General features: G+C 44.2%; 1 protein-coding gene across 4 annotated transcripts in view; it reads left to right on the top strand.

The window, feature by feature from the left end:
- Positions 1 to 20,365, top strand: part of BMPR1B (bone morphogenetic protein receptor type 1B) — a 573,406-nt gene that overhangs the window by 398,164 nt on the left and 154,877 nt on the right. The window contains exon 1 of one of the 4 annotated variants that reach the window (XM_078676221.1): positions 12,873 to 12,892. The exons of 2 other annotated variants lie outside the window; for them this stretch is intronic. The gene's annotated coding sequence lies outside the window, so the exon portion shown is untranslated. Of the gene's footprint in view, positions 1 to 12,872; positions 12,893 to 13,074; positions 13,597 to 20,365 lie in introns of those variants that run through there. One more of the 4 variants, XM_078676219.1, reaches the window with a different exon arrangement.

The raw sequence follows: 20,365 nt of genomic DNA, 5'->3' as shown, positions 1-20,365 counted from the left end.
GCAACTAGCTCTGCTGCTTGAGCGGACAGAGTATCAATACGGTGTGTTTCAATAACTTCGGTGTCAGTAGTCACTGCATACGCGGCTACTAGTTCTCCTGTACTAGTTCTCATACATGAACCATCCACATAAAGTGTCAGGTCAGGATCTGGTAACGGAATATCTGTCAGGTCTTGTCTTGGCTTTGTCGTAATGTTGACTACTTCCGCACAGTCATGTGGGTCAGGATTTGAATTAACTGGTGGTAACAGTGTAGCAGGATTCAGGATGTTGCAGCGTCTAATATCTATGTGTGGCTGGAACAGTGTCAATTCATAACCTGTTAAACGTGCAATTGTCAAGTGCTGTGTTTGTGTTCGGTTTAAAAGAACTTCCACGGAGTGTGGGACTTGTACTGTCAAGGTATGTCCTAAAACTATGGAATCACTTTGTCTGATAGCTAGTGCTGTGGCTGCAACTGACTTGAGGCACGCAGGCAAAGCCTGGGCGACTGGATCTAGTGTGCTAGAAAAATAAGCACACGGCTTGTATTGTCCTGCTTGGTCTTGTGTGAGAACAGATAATGCTGTACCTTCACGTTCAGTAACGAAAAGTGTAAAAGGCTTACTGTAGTTCGGTGTAGCTAGAACTGGAGCTTGACATAGGGCTTTCTTTAACTCGTTGAAACTAAGTGTATGTTCAGATGTCCAAGGGAGAACAGTCGATACGGCTGCCTCCTGTGTCGTTAACTGTATCAGTGGTTTGGCTAGAAATGCATACGGGGGAATCCATTGTCTACAATAAGAAGTAAGGCCGATAAAGGCACGTACCTCCTTCTGGGTTCTGGGCTGGGGAAGACTCGCTATTAACTGGATACGGTCTGGTGTCAACTGCCTACCCCTCTTGGACAGCAAGTGTCCTAAGTATACCACTTGCTGGACACAGAATTGAAGCTTCGAAGGTGACACCTTGTGCCCCATCTCGGCTAGGAAATACAGAACCGTCAGTGACGCACGCTCGCAATCACGTTCAGAACGGGCTGTAATCAGTAGATCATCGACATACTGGAGCAGGGCAGTGTCAGTTGGCATGTGAATGTTGTCTAGCTGCCTCTTAAGTGCTTGACTGTAAATACTAGGGCTTTCTGTGAAACCTTGAGGAGCGCGTGTGAACATATAGCTCCTTCCATTTAAACAAAATCCGAAAAGAAACTGGCTGTCTGGATGAATAGGAACACTAAAAAATGCATTCTTGAGGTCGATTACAGTGAAGAACGTGGCTTCGGAATCAATAGCAGTTAACAGGGAAGAGATATCTGGGACAACTGGGTACTGAGGAATAATACATTTATTAAGCTCTCGTAAATCAATCACTAATCGATATACTGGGGGTGCATTTGGATCAGTACGTTTCATGACTGGAATGATCGGAGAATTGCATACATTGGAGTCAGTTTCTACAACTACTCCTTGAGCGATGAGCTCGTCAATAATTTTGGATAAGGCTGCTACAGCCTCGGGTGGCAATCTGTACTGCCTGATTCGTGGTAACACTACACCTGGTTTGAGAGTCACACGATGGGGTGTGATTTGCATGTAACCTACATCAGTTGGACCTTGCGCCCATAAATGCTGCGGAACATTAGACAGTCTGGAATCAAAATCTCGTAATACATAGTGACCCTTAAAGTCACGTAGGAACAGACGTATTCCCTCTGGGGAACAACAAATGACTGCACCTAACTCTTTCAGTGTCTTAATACCTAACAGATTTTCTGGACATGACTTAGTAAGTAACAGATCAGTAGTACGGGACAATGGACCTACTTCTAGAGTAACTGGCTTTGAAATCTCATTAACGATAGGCTTTCCTGAAAATCCAAGGGAAACATTTCTTGAGCCTGAGAGCGGAGCCCCTGGAACTTCGGCATGACTAATTGTGGTCCTACTTGCCCCTGTATCAATCAAAAACTTTCTGTCTTTCCCTAATACTTGACTGTGAACATAGGGACCTTCTTGATCTACAGGTATCTCGATGAGAGGCAAGCCTACCTCCCTCTCTAGGCTGTTTCATGAATATGGCTGGTACTCTGGATACTCAGACTGTGCATACTGGTACATCTGCGATGTAACGTGCTGTGTTGCAGCAATGGGCTGCGGTGCTGTAACTGTCTGTGGTGCATTCTGTGACTGAGGAGTCTGTGAAACTTGTTCTTGTCTAGGCGGACGTGGTCTTTCTTTTGTCTTACCAGTAGCTATGTTATGTTTCAGAACTGCACACTCATTTATAAAATGACCTGGCTGTTTACAATAATTGCAGTTCCCTTTAACGGGAGCTGCAGGATGACTGGCTTGGTTCGGACCCCTCTTCTGACTGTCTTGAGGAACAGATTGTGCAACTAGTACTTTCATTTTCGTGTCTTTCATACGTTTTCTCTCGTGTTCTTGCTCTTCCCTGATTCTATTCTGGTGATACTGGAGCATCTGGAGTATCTGGGACGGAGTATTTGCTTGCCAGGTGCTTTCGACTTTCAGAACTCGGTTTTTAATTGGTGGACTTGAATTCTCGACTAATTTGGTAACAAAAAGGTGAGGGTATGACTCACTACTTGTCTTGAGGCCACTGTTGATACTGAAACATTTTTCAAATCTAGAATAAAAATCACTAATATCTTCATCTTGTTTCTGTTTACAGGCTGAGATTGCATCCCAGTCTTCTTTTCTAGTTGTCAATAATCTGGGTAAAACTTGAATCAATAATTCTGGTAATTCTTTACATTTATCTCCAAGACCGGTACCTGGTACTCGTGCCTTGTCTTCAGCTTCTAGAACTGCCCAGTCGATCTTTTTCTCTCCCACCTCCCATTCTTTTTCCTTTAGCTTTTCATACACCCCTGCGGGTAGCAGAACTTTTAACATTTTAATGATATCTGGGTAAGTGTATTCTCCCATACGGAGCATGTCTTTTAATTCTCTATGGAACCCTGCTGGATCTTTGTCATGACAGGGAATTAATTTCTTCATTTCAAGGAGTTCCATCTTTGTGATCGGAGTGTATACAAACACTCGCTGCATTTCGCCACCCGTTCCTCTGACTGGGTGGACTTCTCGTAACGGATTCTGTCTGTCTATGTAGAATGATTTACTTTCTGGGGGTGAGACATGGACAAAATGCGGGTTCAAGAATGTTCTATATTTGTGGCGCTGTTCTAAAATGACACTAATTAAATCGGTACCTAGACCTCTCCATCTGTACTGGAGTAATTCATTCAGGATATCGTGTAACGGACCTGGATCAGAATGTTGACCCTCATACAGCGTAATGAGGTGCTGAATCATATACATACCCACCAGTCGCTGCTCGGCTGGGGGCATTTTCAGAAACATTTGTGCCACTATTTCGTCTGGAAAAGTGGTAGAATCAGTAATCCATCTGACTGCTGATCGCACTAGTTCTTGTTCATGCATAGTACTTAACTCACTGTAACCGATTCGTGATTTCAGAATGTGATCGGTAGCTTGAAATACTTGTTCTAGGGAACCTTGTTCTGGTGCTGGATGATGGAAAGTTGACTTGTGTTCTAGACGTAAATGGCGATCTGGAAATCTAGGCTATTCTGGCAGTATTCTCGTCGTCTTCCTCTTCAGGATCGGAGGTACTTTCTTTCTCGCTTACTTGTGCTGCTTTACGCTGTTCGTGTATCTTTATTATCTCTCTACGGATTTTCTTGTACATACTTTCCATGGCACCAATGGTATTGTGCTTTCCTTCGGCTATATTATCACTCCATTTTGTCAGGATTTTCATTTCTTCTGGATCTTTAGACGGGTAATCTTGTTCTCTTATTAAACAATTAATTAAGAACTTTAATATCATGCGCTGAATCTCGGCTTTCCTTTGAGACATGGCATCACTAATACTTTGTGGGTCATCCCCTGTACGGATGAAACGATATATCCTGTCTAGATCTTCTTTCATATTCGGCAAGGTGACTAGATACTCGGTCACCCTCCTTACGCGTACGGAATATAAAACCATATTAAATTCGCCTGGAACTGGGTCATAGACACATTCGCCAAGGGTTTGCCTGATTTCTGCAACAGACTTATTACTTTTAGGAGTACGCTGTGATGCTTGAGCATGTAATTCGAGTGCTGATAAACGCTTGTATGGCGGCGGGGTTTGAGGAAGACCTCCTCCTGCGGCCCCTAAACTAGAATCATCAACTGATGCTTTTCGTCCTGGCAGGGTCGGTAATTGTAACGTGGGCTGGACTTGTATGGCGGGCTGACCCGGGGGGGCTGTTAAGGGCACCCCGGTGTCTGGAGGAGCAGGAATTACCTGATTTACAGGGACTGGCGGAGCGTGAACAGGATTTGCATATTCGGGGACTGTGTCGTCCAGATAGGATGAAATAAAAATATCAGCTGCGGTCGGTTTGTGACGTAGCTTGGTCGGAACTAATGGTGGCGGGAAATTACTGGATGCCTCTGGGGTCGCTTTTGGCAAGCCCTCAGCAAGAAGAGGATACATACCCTTAATGAGGGCATGCCTCTGTCTGTCTGACTGTTCGGCTTTGACTCGTTCACCTATCTCGATTAATTCTCTTTCTTGGGCTCGTTCTTGGGATTCTCTACTTAATTCTGTCTTTCTGATTTCTTTTTCGGTTCTTTTATGAGCTTCTTTGCGCCATAACTCGATGGCATCTTTCTGTGACTGTCTGGCTTTCTTTTTCCATAATGCTTCTTCTACTCGCATGATGCACTCGGCATCCCATGTACCCGATACGGGCCATCTATACTTTTCTTCTAACTGTTTGGTATAATCTACCCATAAATCTAGATACAATATGGCGCTTATGCCATGTTTCTGATACATAAAATGACCTGGACTGTCCCTGGGCGGGACAGGAACTGCTTCTTCTAACAAACCCTTTCTAGTTTTTAACTGACGTAGTCTCGAAAAGAGAGACATTGTAAACTTGAATCGGAACACAATACAATAGACGAGGAACAATAACAATTGGGAAAACAATTCAGGCATACCACGACATTGGAAATACATTGAACAACATCATAACATTACAGTTCGGACAGAAATATTACCTGGAATACTGAGAACAGAAACACAAGAATTTCTCGAGAACGGAACAGACTAGAATTACTGGATGCGCTGCTGAAACAGTACGGAACATACCGGTCCCATAAAGGGACGCATCAAGACCCGTATCCACCTAGGTGAACACTTCGTTAGTGGGCCTGGGTACCACCAACCCACGGACCAGAGTCAATTTAGATTGACCCTGTCTAGATACTACCCCAGCAATGGTACTCACCGGGCAGCAAGAACGGAAAGGCCTTGGACTGGACTGGACTGCTACGACGACGGACGACGAACTTCGGACTTCAGTTACGGGTGGGCCTCCGGATACCTCGGACCTTGGACTCTTGGCTTGGGCTCTGGTCGGGACTCGCCGCGTTCCTCCACCGTCTCGTTTGGATGCTGGACCGCCTCCTCCGTGGGCCTGAGGGATACTTGAGCAGAAATATCTGCCACTGCGCAGAAGAGTTCCGTCACGACTGCAGAGGGTCAGGGGGTCGGCGTGGCTTCACCGACGCGTGGGGAAAGGGCAAGTCCCTGTTCGGGCGCCATTATGTGGTAAATAAATAAATAATACCCTATTTTTGACTAGACATATATCATAACAGATAGCTCAATAAATAAGAGTCAAGATTCGAGGTAGTAGGAGTATTGCAGGTTTAATACGGCATAAGGACAGGAACAGGACAACCTGCATAGGAACAGGGGCCCAGCAGCTGCTGGGGCTGGGTCTGGGATGAGCGCGCTAACTTTTGATAACAATACACGAGCATATATACATAGCGCGAACACATAGCATTACATTGCAGTAGGCGTAGCAGTGGGTGGAGCAGAAAGCGTGACGCGTAGCAGTCGCGAAAGATAAGAGTAAAAGTAGGTGTAACTGGGCGTATACATAGACATGTGGTGTAAACGTAACAGAATATGTCATGAAATGGGCGGAAACATTGGAGGGGGCTACCTAAGGAGCCGGGACCTCTAACCTGATGGTGCGCGCAAACTGGCAATGACGTGTTACGAGGAGAAGCTGGGGGCTATGAACTCTGTGCTAGGAGCAGAGACTAAAGTCTGGAGGGTCGGAGCGACATGTACCTAAACCCTATCTAGTATCTGATGTTTAGGGAACATGTTGATATAAACTAGAAGTCAAGAGGGGAAAGGCTAACTTGATTCTAAGACTGGACCATGCATTATTCTACATGTAGTGCGTGATGAAGAATATTAAATGACCATTAAATGCAGTATTTCTTTAACGTGGAGACGAGAAGGCTAGACAATGACGGAAACTATTGATGCAGTTCAGTAGCTTAGGAATGCAGAGAAGGAGGACTAAACTGATAGCTGGAATCATAACATACTCTTGGCAGACTCAGAGGCAGAGCCAAGCTGCACCGGGCACTGCGAGGCAGGAAGTAAGTGAAAGGTCGAGGATACAGGTGGGGGCTGTATCGCTCCTCAGCGAGGCTTCAGGAGACAGGAGCTGAATCTGATGTCCAGGCCCTTTTGAGGCCTGGAAACGGGGACTTTATAATGGAATAACGTGCACACTGAGAAACGTGGCAACATAACTTTACATAGGCCTGATATTCGTAGTATTCACGAGGGCTGGAAACTGGCATACTAGAGGTGGACACAACTATAATTGCGTCATTTAATCGGACATGGGGAATAACATATGCATATTGGTCATGCACACATAACATATGATGGATGACACGTAGGGACACAGAACATGGCAAAATTTACTTTTCCACAGTTCTCCAAAGACTTTCTGCAGCTCCGAAGTGCCTTCCTTCAGTGTTGAGGTATTTGTTGAACCAGGATATCGGGGAGTATCTCTAACCCTTCTTAGTTTCAAAGGGGCTAATTGATCTAGGATTGGGAATCTTTGTTGAATGATAGGGAGTTGTAAGTTCATCCGGTGATAGATTATCTATTGTGGTAGAGGGGAGTAGTGACATAATTCTTTCTTCAAGATCGGCTAGGGAAATCTGACTTATGTTTCTAGACCATTGGAGAGTTTTCGGAGTACAGCTTGGGGCTGGTTCCGCTTGGTTAATGTGGCACAGAATGATGTGGTGATCTGTCCAGTCGACTAGGAGGCAGTTATCAATAGTTGGTTGCTGCTTTGCTGTGGTCTATAATAGCATCAAGGGTTGAGCCTCTGTTTCAGCCTTTGAAGTGCTGATTATGGATTTTGCCTAGTAAGATATTGTTTAAGGATTGTATTAGTGTGTCTTTCTCTTCATTCCAATGGAGTTTGACGTCACCTAGGATCAGGTTATTGGTGCTGGAGAGTGAACAGTGCGTTATCACATCCGATAGGTGTTCACCGCTGGACAGCGTGTTGCCTGGTGGGTGGTAAAAAAGGTGGCATTTTATACTTTATCTTTCATTGTTATGGTAGTACTGAGATATTGAAATTTGTTGTAGGGGAAGGTATCTGTTTCTGCCATAGAGATGTTGTTCTTGTGGATGATGGCATTGCCACCACCATGGCCGCCGTCTCGCTCTTTCTTGATGATGGAAAAACCAGGAGGAACTAGTAGATCAAGGATCAGTATGAGAATTAATTTAGCCAGGTTTCTGTGATGAACGCCATATCAATGTTGTGGTTCAGGATGGCCTCAGCCAGTCCTACTGCATGCTTGGTTGCTGAATTGCAGTTTATGAGCATGCAGTTAGTATTTCTGCTGCTGTTTTGCTCCTGAGAGGGAGGTGCCATGGGAATTTTGATGTGGTGCACTGATGTCCTGGCAGTTCTTGGTGGATTGAGAGGTATCTCCCGTTTCCAGGGATTACCTGGATGCTGCAAGTGGGGTTGGCCAGGGTTTGCATCCGGTTATGTGTTTTGGCTTTATCTGTTGCCTCACTCAGGGTTATCTTGGAGCTCGTTCTTTTTGGCCTGTGAGCTTGGTTGTGGAGAGGAGTTGTGAGACAGCTATTTGGCTGTATCTTAGACAGCCATATGGGTTGCCTGGTGATGCATGGAGAGGTGTCATGGTAGTTGGTAAGTTGAGGACTTGGACTGGCGTTGTTGCTAGGAGCTGGTCTTGTTGCTGTATTAGTTCTGACTGAGCATTCCTCAGCAGGAGAGTGAGGGGTTGTGAGGTAGTCAAGTGGGACAGCGATAGCAGGATTGGTTAGAGAGGTTGCGTGGTTGGAATGTGTGATGGAGGCGGAGATAGAGTAAGAACTTCTGGTGTGTCTCATGAGCGTTTCTTCCTGTGTTAGAACGTGTGGGGAGGAGGTTGGGACAGGGAGGGAAAGTTGGGCGAATGGGAGATGGCGTTATTTAGTGGTGGGGAATATGGATTCAAAAGAATGTAGGTTGATGTCATAGGCTTGGATCATGACATTTCCGTATCTGTAGATAATTATGGTGGCATTGGCTTTGAAAGTGAGTGGGTTAGATATCAGTTTTCTGCTGTAAGGGATGTTGGATGTTTTAGTTATATGTAGGTAGTTTGTTAGGATTGTACTCCATTTCGTAGGTCAGGTTGTGTAGATTATGAGATCAGTTTTCTCTTGTCATTTGGAGGGGTTGTGATAAATATAAGCTATGAGTGTGTGTGGGTGTTGCTTGATCAGTTTGTTTGAAGTTATTGGTAGCACTAGCTGGAAGGTTGAGGGGTAAGTGATGAAGAAAGACTTTGGAACATGGGGATTCATGTTTTTGGAGAGTGTTGGGGTGAGGTGTGTTGTGGAAGCACACATATTGTTTTGACTCTAGTTCTTTGGGTGTGTGGAATTAGGTTCACGCTGAATGAGAACTTCCTAATTCTGCCCTATAGAGGAGAGCTCGAGGTTCCTGGTTAAGTGTTACAATGAAATCTCTGTCAGAATAAGGGGTCACCCTAGGTACCTTAAAATCTACAGATGTAGATCTGTGTGATGAGGTATTCAGTGTCTTCTGGGATTTGCGGCCAAGGGCCGGAGGTTGGGCATCCTGAGTCGTGATTCTATAGCTCCAGTTTAACATGGGTGTTACTCTAATTTGAATCTTCTATTTTAGGAGCATGGAAGGCCTTCATTTTGAAATCCCTAGCAAGCGTGGACTAAGATATCTGTCCCCTTGACTGTGGTTGTTAAGTAGTGACTGGCAACAGACCAAGACGGTGCCGTTTTAAGAGTCACAGAGTAGTAAGAAAGGTTATCCAGTAGATCACGTGGTTCTGTTTCTTCAACAGAGGCTGCTCTCATGAATGGGGGGCAGAAATTGTGCCTTCCTAATTGCTACAATCATTAAAAATAAGAAGGTGCCGCTTGAGCTATGCGTAGAATTCAGCGTAAGGATTCATTAAACAAGCCATCACAAATAACATCTGCTTGTGTTCTGTTGTTCATATGTGTTTGCAGTAAATGTTTACCATGCATAGCACATAATTGCGTTAAGTGGAGGAATTTCGCGTAACACGAAATTCCTGAAATTATGCAGGTGTGATTTAAGTTTAATCCAGGCGTATTTGAAGCTTGTACATAGCTCTGTAATCAGTTTCGGCATAACCCACTGACATTTCGTCTACAGCTCCTATATAAAACTTTATAAATAAATATCAATGTTTTTTACATAAAGGTTGGAGTGACTGAGTCAGTGATGTGGCTGCCATGAACCTTTAGCTAGTATTGGAATGGAGTTTAAGCTACCCTAGGTTGGAGCGGTTTGATGGCCCCAAATGGTAAGCCTTAGGCCAATATCTGATCTCTGTTTTGTGCTATTTATTTTCCGTCCAGTGAGAATAATGATCTTTATATCAGTGGAATGTTTATTATTTTGGACGTATTTGAGAGGAAAGAGTCCAGCTGGGCTCTTTTTAAAAATGCGGGACATTCTCAGAAATATGTGTGAATTAAAAAGTGATTACGCTGTTCAGCTCATCTACTGCTTTGATAGTTCTGGTATTTTGTAAAGGAGTCCTAGAAGGGAAGAGGGGAAGGTGTGAGGAAGTGGAATAAATTCTCAAATGTGGCAGGAGCAAGTGCACAAGACACTTTATTTATTATGTGGGGCCAGGAATTCCCGTAGTGGCACACCAGGTCACACTGCAAGTGCTCCTCTTGGTCTTGTGTGCCGGCCTTCCGTACATCGGTCAGCTGTTTTTGGAAGTCCTCTGTACACTTTTAGTAAAGTGGATGAGCCCCAGGGCCATAAGAACATCTTGCCAGCTGGGTGTGTCTGTTCTTATAAGTTATAAACGTGTGGCACATACTCCTAGGCCACCACATTCTCCTGGTTGGCAATATCACTATTTAATTGACATTGTGTAGTGTTAAGATGCAGGTCCTTGTCACAGAGACACTTTCTTCCTGTCATAGACTTTCATTTATCACCAGTTAGTGCTGGGACTTGAAGTCCTGGAGTAGGTCTGTTTAACACATTGGAAAATGGAGGCTAAGAACTTGCACAAGCCAGAGTTATTTGCAGCCTACAAGTGTCATATTACATACAACCTAATCTGGTGCACATTGGAATAAAAACATAAATGAATATATACAGTACAACCTAAATTCTATATATACACCATTTAATAGTAATAGTCATTCATCTTCTGTTTACAGATTCCAGTATACTGATGCATATGTCGCCTTATGAAGGCGCCTAGGGCTTTTTCTAGGAAGTAAATAAAGATGAATAAATGGGCAAACAAGAAACATCAAAAAGGGACAACAATAATGATAAATGATACATTATTCAATGCATGTAATGTAGCGTGAACGGGAATCTGTAAACAGAAGATTAATGATTACTAGTAAATTATATAAATAGAATCCATAGAATCCAACTGGAACTGAGCATATCCGTTTTATGCTTTCATTCAGATATGCACCAAATGAAGATGTATGCACTATAACAATTGTAGTTCCTGAACAACTGGTCTGTGCATCTCTATCTTCAATGCTGTGTTTAACTAGGTTAAAGGTTTTTTTGTTACCTAGATTAGATGCATAACCAAAACCATAAACTTGTATCAGCACCTATTTAATGTAAAATAGTGTTCTTAAGAACACTAGGGTTATAGCAACAGCCCTTCTTTCCTATAGAATGGAGAATTGTGCTAAAAAACAATGATTCATAAAAGGCAATCCTAGAATTTGGAAATGTTGTGTCCTCTTGACACCCGTTAATTTTTTAACATCTGAGGCATGCACACACATTTCAGGGGGTGGGCCATAATGCAAGTTTGGAGGCCTAGCAATGATTTTAGTGGAGATCCGCTTTTGGTTGTACATTCCATGCTATAAGCATCTTTACTGCTCATGCATTTTTGCATATGTATATGTGACCAACCATGGAGCTACAAGACCCTACAAATAGGTGTGCAACCGACACAACACAGTGTAGCGTTTAATGTAATGTAGTTGCCCTGCTTAGTTCCTTTGTCTCACTTTTCTGTCTTTGTATTGAACTTCATATTAGATGTGCTTAAGGTATTATGTAATGCCTTTTTTCTTTGTAGTAATGTTGTGTAAACAAACAGATGCTTCGGAACCATGTATGAAAAAGGCACCTGTATGTGATGGTTACACTGCATCCATACTCAGATTGTTGGTGAGATAAACCATGCATGCCTAGCGAAGTAACAATGATGCCATGTGTCCCAATGCAAGCAAGGAAGATAGGAGTTCCCTTTTCTATACATTGATGGTAAAAAGCATGTATATTTGGCTTGTAGAGGACCCCTCGGACCTGGCGCCAAAGCACTTGCTGCACTAGTGATATCTGCGCCTACCTACCACCATATCAATCAATCAAGTCGTACTTGTATAGTGCGGCTAATAACCACAGAGTGTTTCCAGGCGCTGTGCTGCAGGTATCAGTTGAAGAGCCAGGTCTTGAGTCCCTTCCTGAAGTGGGACAGCGAGGTAGCAGTGCGGAGGTGTAAGGGAAAGGTTTTCCAGCCTTTGGAGGTGGGAAAAAGAACATCCTCCTGAACAGCAAAGGTGGATATGTGGTGCCTGTGCGAGGGTGATGTGTGCGGAGCTGAGTTTTCTTGTAGGTTGGTGGAAGAGCAGGCTGTGGTTCATGTAGGCTGGTCCTTGGTTGGGGAGGGCTTTGTAGGCATGGGTCAGAAGCTTGAAATGGCAACTCTTCTGGGCGGGGAGCCAGTGGAGGTCCTCCGGGTGTTGGGTGATGTGTGTCCTCTTGAGCAAATTGAGGATCTGTTTGGCTGCTGGGTTCTGGATTGCCTGGAGTCTTTGCACAAGTTTGGTGGTGGTGCCAGCATAAAGTGCATTGTCGTAGTCTAGTCAGCAAGTGATGAGTCCTGTCTCACAGTTTTGCTTGTGCTGATGGGGAGCCATCTAAAGTCTTTGCGGGGGATGCGGATCTGTGTAAGCAGGCTGAGGAAACGGGGTTGACCTGACGTTTCATAGAGAGTTTGTTGTCCAGGATAAAGTCGAAGTTAAAGGCGTGGTCTTTTGGCATGGGGATTGGTCCGAACTCTTCTGGCCACTAGGAGTCATTCCAGAGGGCAGTGTGTCGGCCGAAAATCACTTGCATTATTGCCATGTCTTAGCAGTTGTTATGCTTCCATTTGAGCTGGGGCGCCTGTGTAGAGTGCGTGGGTCCACCCCTGTGGTAACAATACCACCCCACAATCTCACAGCATCGGCAGCTCCGACCATCTGGACGCTGTCACGGATACCCCGGGGGTCCGCGCGCGCTTCAGCGCCGGGATTTCCTCCTTCTCTCTCCTTTCCTGCGCCGTGCGGGGCGCTGCGGGACCCCCGTCCGGCTCACCATCAAAGGCCGCGCGCGGGGAAACAGCTGAGCCGCATTAGGCCGCGCGGACTGCCGAATAACGCATCACAGGTGCAGGATTAGCCCGTGCTGGTGCGAGGGGGGGAGGGGAGCGGAGCGAGGGGGCTCCCGGGGCCGCCTCACATGACTCCTCCCGGGGGGAGCGCGCAGCGCAGCCGCGGGGCCGAGGGCGGGCAGGGGGCAGACCGGGGGAGGGGCCGCTTATCGCGCTCGGCACTTAGCGCCTCTTGTTGTGTGGCTTGTAGTAGTTGAACTGCGCGCATTGGGCTCTCGGGGCTGGAGACGAAAGAGGGGAAACATCTGGAGCGGCTGCAGGGACAGAGGGCTGCCCGGGCACCGAGGCGCAGAGTTTCAGCGGGCTGTCCAGGGGCACAGTGTGTGGACCGTCATTTGCAGATTGTGCGCTGCCGTCACTCGGTTGATGCTGTTGTCTGTCTCTGGGGGGGGATCTTGCCCTGAAGTCTGAGAGTAAAGCTTGTCTCCAGCCGAGCCACAGGACGGGTGTGCGCATCTCGCTTTCAGACCTGCCGAGCGAGGGATTTCCACGCGAGAGGAAATAAAGATGGGACTGTTGGCTCGCTCCGTGAGGGAACTTGTATAGCGCTGCGCCGTGAATGGAATCAGATCAGGGCGCTGAACAAAAAAGGTTCGGGGTTTTATACATCGCCACGCGGGGACGTGTTTGTTTCGAAGAAGTTGACTGCTTGGAAATACAAGATAATCGAGCAGGACAGTCTGGAACAGAACCAAGGAAGGTATGCTTTCTGAATCCAAGCTAGTCACGAGAACAAAACCACCTCCTTGGGCACAGATCAGGAAGGGTGGCTGATTATCTGTGTGTGTTGCGTTTTAAAATGACTTTATTTTTAGATACTATCCTCGTGGACTCCGATGTACTTCCATTTTTAAAAGTCCTTTTAAGTGAAATGGCTATTAGAAGCGGATGATTCTCACGTGTACCTGCTTAATTGATTTTCGTGGCGCACTGTACAACCGCTGTGCACTTTAATTTGTGGGTACAACCATTCTGCTTGTTGCTTTTCCACATCTTTTATTTTGAGCTATGGTATCTGTTTAGCATACGTGCACGACTTTTCAAGCCGTGTAGCGCTTTCGTACTTTGTGGGCGACTTAATTGGCTATGGGGTTGTCAGTGGCTGGAATCTAGATGGTGTGTGGTTGTTGTGTTTTGGTTGGCGCATTCATTTTCTAATTCGTAATGAATTGTTCTATAACTGGTAATTTTGTTTCCCTTCTTTCCCTGATTTCGGGTAGTTTTGGGCATTATTGTAGTTAATGTTCCCTTTTACTACAAACTTTTGCTTCTACTTAACTCCCAGGCTTACTTTTCATTGAAAATATTTTAGGCTGAGGCATTACTCAGTTATTTTAATATATTACTCAAAAGCATGAATGCAGTGTTGAAGATGTCACCAAGGGCCCACCTGCAGCTTCATCCTTCGGAGGTCCTGCAACTCCGACCTCAGCACCCAACGCTTACTCTTCTTGCCCATGATCAACGCTGCACCAGGATAACACTTTACACATTGCATAACAAACTGAATTCTGAGTCCCGTCTTAATAATAGGTTTTCCTATTATTCAATTCACTGCTGCGTCTGTTTTCAACCTAAGAAGGATGAAAAGCCGAGTTGACATGACCTGCAAACTAAAACTAAATCGCTGTGGCAGACACCCAATTTACTGAGCTAACGTAATGGGTACATACTAGCGTATTTTTCCTGTGTGAATTTTTTTCCATAGCAAAACACGACTGTTATAATGTTCCTTTTTGTGCCTTTGAAAAAGTCTCAGTTTTCTCTTCATTTTATATCTTTCATTCTATAATATTTAATGTTCAACTGCACACATGTAACGTTAGCGGTCATTGTAAAGCGTGCGTCTTACTGGTGTAGCTTTTTAGCGCTAGGACAGTATTCTTCACATCAGTGGCGTTACGCAAAATGATGTGGCCTCCTGCAGAATGTGACGAGGCCACCCGAGACTTCCCCATCTCACTGATATTCGTTGATCTGGTGCTGAGTGGGGCTCGCCTGGAGGGTTGTACCCCTTCCCACCCTTCTGTGTCTGTGTGTACGTTACACCCCTGCTGCATCAATTGCAATCCGTTGTCAACTGCGCTCTGCAGATCACTGATTTTAAACAGAATTCTGTTTCTATACTTAAGCGAGTATGCACTGTCGGGGGGAGTGCTTTAAATGGGCCGGTACCCAGTATCGCCAGTTCTTTACTTTTAAAGGGAGAGTACCAACACTTCTCAGCAGTGGTGAGATACTTTTGAAGGTGTAGTACCGGCCTGTCTGTATTTCATATTCTAGCGCTTTCCAATGCTACTGTGGTTCTATAGCCTTATTCAGTTTCCGATGACCGGTTAACAGATGGAGGGCATATTCTGCAAACTTCAGTGACAACAAAGGAACACAACAGGACTGTCGAGCAAAGGCAGGGCCAGAGAAATTATACGCTTCTACTGCCGCTGTTTTTGCCACATAACTACGTATTTTCCGCTTAATCCACCATCTGCTACATAATCTGCAGATTTTTAAAAAGAAAAAAGGTTCTTCTAGCTCAATCGGGTCTAAAGTAACTCAAAACATGGCAACACGTGTTCCTGCGTAGTGGAAGCCTCTTTCTTAAGATAGACTTGTCATCTTTCAGTTTATAGCAGTGTTTGGTTGGTAAACTGGTAACATTTTTGCCCAGACTGCGATACCCTTTGTGTGAAGAAAATGATAACATAATGTAGTAATGCCATCACAAAATGAGCCACATTACACCACATATTTTGCCTTTTCTTGCCCCATGATTTGGTCCACACCTGCTGCATAATTCCATGGGCACAGGCCATGCTAATATTTCTGGGTCAGTGGGTAGCTGACCCTCAACGTAATTTTCTCTTGGCCTCTGTGCTGAGACTACAATCCCGGGCATTTGTTTTTCTGGAAACCAGACATAGCTGTGCTGATGAGGTCATGCAATGAACTGAGCACCCACTGCAGAGATGTAGGAGTGTCTCAGGTCAGAGATTCAGTAATGCTAAGGGGCTCTCACCTCGAACGTTACCTTCTTTTAAGGTGCTCATCCCTTTTCCAATTAGTTAAACACTGTTATTTGGGCAATGGTGTTCCTATATAGTATTTTAATTGATATGAAAAATCTTAATATTTCCAATTACGGTCAGGTGCTTGTCTGTAGTGAAAATAGCGTGGCTGTTTTGTTTACATTTCATACATCTCTTCAGTTGACCAGTTGGTGACACGTGTATGAATCGGGTACCAAGCTATTGAATCCTGCGAGTGAAGGTACACAGGTCTGCACCCCTCTTGATAAATGAACGTTTGCGTGAGATGGCTACGGAAAAACAAAACTGCCTGGTCCATGGTGAATGTCCGCTTTTGGCTGATGTCTTCTGCAGCCAGAAAGGTGACAGTCAGAAAACCGGTCACCCTTGCCCAGAGACTGCCAATAAGGCGACACGTGTGGCGCTTTGCAAGTCCTCCAAATAAATGTAAGAAAATTGAATCGTTATATCTGCAAAATGTTAACAAGACGTGCTTAAATATGCAAGTAGCACTGTCTAAATAGTGTACCTTTTTTAAGATAAAAAAAAACCTAGAAAAATGAACCCTAGTTAATTCATTCTCAACAGCATGGGGGTAAACGTTTAAAGTGGCTCTTTTTAACAGTGAGGGAACAAGCCTTTATTAGTTTAGGTGATTTGTAAACTCCCGGTTGTCATTGTAAGGTTATATAAATGTTTTTCCTGCTTCACAGCCATATGAGTGGAATATAAGCATATACATACCAGCATGTATCTGATATGATGTAACATATTTATTTGTGGATAAAAAACAGGGATGAATCAGAATACAACTCGGCGTGCTGCTTTCTTTAGTAGTTCCCTCAGAATTACGTAGATAGTCAAAGTGGCCACTACCCATCCCTCTCTGAGTGATTTTGGACTTTACCATTTTGTTGTATCCGAGGAATGCCATGTGATCGCTTTTCTTGGTAAAGTGTGCATGCATGAGGCTCTGGCGACGTATCCGGGTTGAGTTTTTAAAATGCAGATTTGTAAGCCAGGGATTTGGCTAAAACAGATTTGCACACAAAAATTTGAGAGATCATGAGTACGATCCATTGGCTCAAAAGTACCCAATTGAAACCAAATGTTGATGTTCTGTGGTACACTGAATTCAAGCGGTGCCAATGGAAAATGTCCTCTTGCAAAGAGCCAACTGGTTCTGGAGACAGTTTGTCAATGTGTCAACTGCATGGTTGTGTCCTCCACCCATAGAGGCGTGAGGGAGTTGTACAAGCCTGCCGGCATCTGCAGGCTCTGTCCCGAGAGCACATAAAGTCTACAACACCCGCAGTGTGGTTCGACAGAGTAGCGTATTGTTATTGCGCAATCACAGTTAATATTAGCCAGTAATGAAGTGGTAGGAGGAAGCAAGTGAGGCTTTTTATTATGACTATGATATGAATCACATGTATCCTTGTTACAGCCATGCCCTCATGAACGAGCTGAGACATTATCCTCTTCGCTCAATGTTGGCAGGTTTTGGAAGTTGCTTCATACACAGGGAAGAAGAAAATGAGGCATTTTATTGCACGCCAATACATCTGCTGTTTCCATTGTAGCAGTTATTTGCCTCTGGTTCTAACCATCTCTTGCGGTGGTCCACAGATTACGAGTGTATGAATATGGGAAGGTGAATTTGGTACTGGCTAAGGAGGAGCATGAATATTGTTCTGAAGCATAAACAGCATTCATCTGAAGTGTAAACACTCTGATTTTTGTTTTGTGTACAGGTGGGGAGCCCACTAGGATTGGTTTTTGGAATCTGCCTTACTTTTTGTCATCTGACTTTGACCTAGAACAGGAGACAGAAAGTCAGAAAATAAGAAAGGAGGAGAAAGCAAAAGATAGGGAGACAGTGAAAAAGGGAAACAGAAATTAAAACGAACCTACAGGAGTGTGCTTAAGAGACAGGACGTTCAGGGTGGTGGAAGAAAGAGGCAGAAGAAGGTATCAAGCGAAGGCATCCCTGGCATTCAGCAGCACCAGCGGAGGGCTCTTCCGAAAAACTTTGAACATCTCCACTTCTTCTTCTTCTTATTGTTATTATTATTAATACTACTACTACTACTACAATTACTGTTTTAACAAATTAAGTGCAAGAGTGAGCCACAGAGGCAATGAGTGCCAGAGAATGTTCGACTCCTGGATACCCACTACGGACTTCACACACAGGTGGGTCAAGTATGGGCTTGCAGGAAGAGGTTCAGGGGCAGGCAACATTTCCCTCCTACCATACATGCGGAGAGCATTGCGTCACCTCTTGGCAGCGTCCATTCCTTGAGTATTGACTGCTGATGAGGCAGGTGTGTGGTTCAGTGGAAGCTTGGGTGCAAACTACCAGACAGTTTTTAATCTTGTTGTCTGTGTAGATGTTGAAAGGCATATTTAGCAAATTATTTTTTCGTGCCAAAATTCCACTTCAGCACCACTGTGCCATGGAGGTTTAATTTCAGGCACTCATTCCCTGATTCGGAATTATGCGCTCACTGAATTTTCGATATTCAGAAAGCCAAAACTGATACGGATAGTTGAAGAGATTTTGAGTTGCTTTTCGACAACTTTGTAAAATCCATACTGGACTGTAGGAAGAAGACTCGTTTTTGAACTTCAGATATCATGATCTACAATTAAACGATCTATTATTGTACTCTGAAGCTACTTAACCGATCAGATGGCCTAAATCTTAATTGTCCCGCCCAAGATCCGCCTGTGTAGTTCAAGTTGATGAGATTAAGACACTGCGTTTCCTGCATCGTTTATATAACTGTGCCAGTAGAGCTTCTTCTTTGGCTCTTAAAGCATGCATAGATAAATGCTGTGGAATTTCACTAACTCACTGCTACATACCTATATAAGCATCTATTTTAATTACACGTGAGGATGGGATAAACGGTGGGAGATTGTAAATCCTAGCAACAATGGAAAATCTCAGTATTACACAGTGAACACCATTCTGTTATTGATAGTAGAGAATATAAAGCCATGAGTCGTACTTGGAAGCGGTCCAAAAATAAAGCAGAGATGGAACATGACAATTGCATGGTCACTGACATGGATGGAGGCGAGTTCACTTCGCAAAGTGACCTGGAAGAGTGGCCAGAAGTTCAAGAGAGTCTTATAAAGTTCCTATTCTCTTCTGTTGAAATTTGATTCACACCACTGCATTAACAGAAAGAAGCCCCTGCTTCTGGTGAACGTAGCCTTGAATACATTTGAACATATTGTACCATTTGCAGAGTGCTTTCATTCCACCGAAAAAGCCCTCGGGCGCCTTCATGTGGGTGAAGTAGATTACTACTCCATTTGTTGTGCATGCCCAAAAGAGTTTTTTGGTTGAGGTGTGTCCTTAGACTTATAGGTATGGTCCAGTGTTGGAGCTGTGACACATATGATTATCAAAGCATGAGGAGTGGTGTGTAATGTGTGTGAGGCCTAGATTTAAATATTGCAAATAAAAATGCCTATAACGTACCCTAAGGGAAGTTGAAAATCATGATTTAGGGAGCAAATAACTTTGTCTGATAATGTAGTGGCATGCTGTTGTTAGTGACATCTGATCAAGAAAATGCATAAGAACTCTCAAGACCCATTTATGCTGTCTAGGAACTGGCTTGGAATATTGATGCTCTAGTTGTATCTTACCAAGACTTACTAGAGGCTGGTTGGCAAAAATAAAGTTTGCACTGGTGCAGAATGTGCACATGGACCTTCTTAGGACTGGTTCACGGTGCAGCTGCCTAAAATACATATTTGTGCCGAATATTTAAAGAATAGAGTGGGTTTTAAGGTGGCACAGGGTAGTGTTTGTCACTTTATTCAGTTGGCGGTTCAGTTTATCATTCTACCTCCTATGGACTAGTTGCATTGCAATGTATGAGGAACTATTTTACATCTTAAAAGAACACTAACTCTGGACTCCTTAAGTTCTTCGCCATACGTTCATTGCGCACAGAAAGCAATCCTTGGTTTTTTTCTTTGCAGCAGTAATAATGCTTTGTGATATTTTAGGTTGAACTCATGTTTTGCCCACTGGGGCACTCCATGTACACTAATAAAATAACATTGGCAAAACCAGTAGGTCTGGTTTATTATGCAACAGAGGCATGTACAAATACTGTTTGCATGCTTTCATGCACTAAAGCCAGACCAGTTGGCTTTGCTCCTGCCTGCTTGATGTATAGTTATAACCTGGGCCAATGGTATTATGCAATAGGAGAGGGCCAAATTATGCTGAAGGGTTGAGTAAATTATGCGGCAAGAAAAGGCACATGGAGCGGCAAAATGCGGCACATTCTGTAATAGTAAACTTTATTTCATTATTTTTAAATGTGGTAACTCTCTGGGCATTGGTTGCTCCTCGTTAGTACCAGTTAAACATTCAAATATAGCAATAAGCAACAGAAAGGAGCGCAGTACAGC

The sequence above is a fragment of the Lissotriton helveticus genome, chromosome 2_1 (genome assembly GCF_964261635.1).
Source record: "Lissotriton helveticus chromosome 2_1, aLisHel1.1, whole genome shotgun sequence".
NCBI classification, from domain to species: domain Eukaryota; kingdom Metazoa; phylum Chordata; class Amphibia; order Caudata; family Salamandridae; genus Lissotriton; species Lissotriton helveticus.
This window is presented reverse-complemented; position numbering and strand designations above follow the sequence as displayed.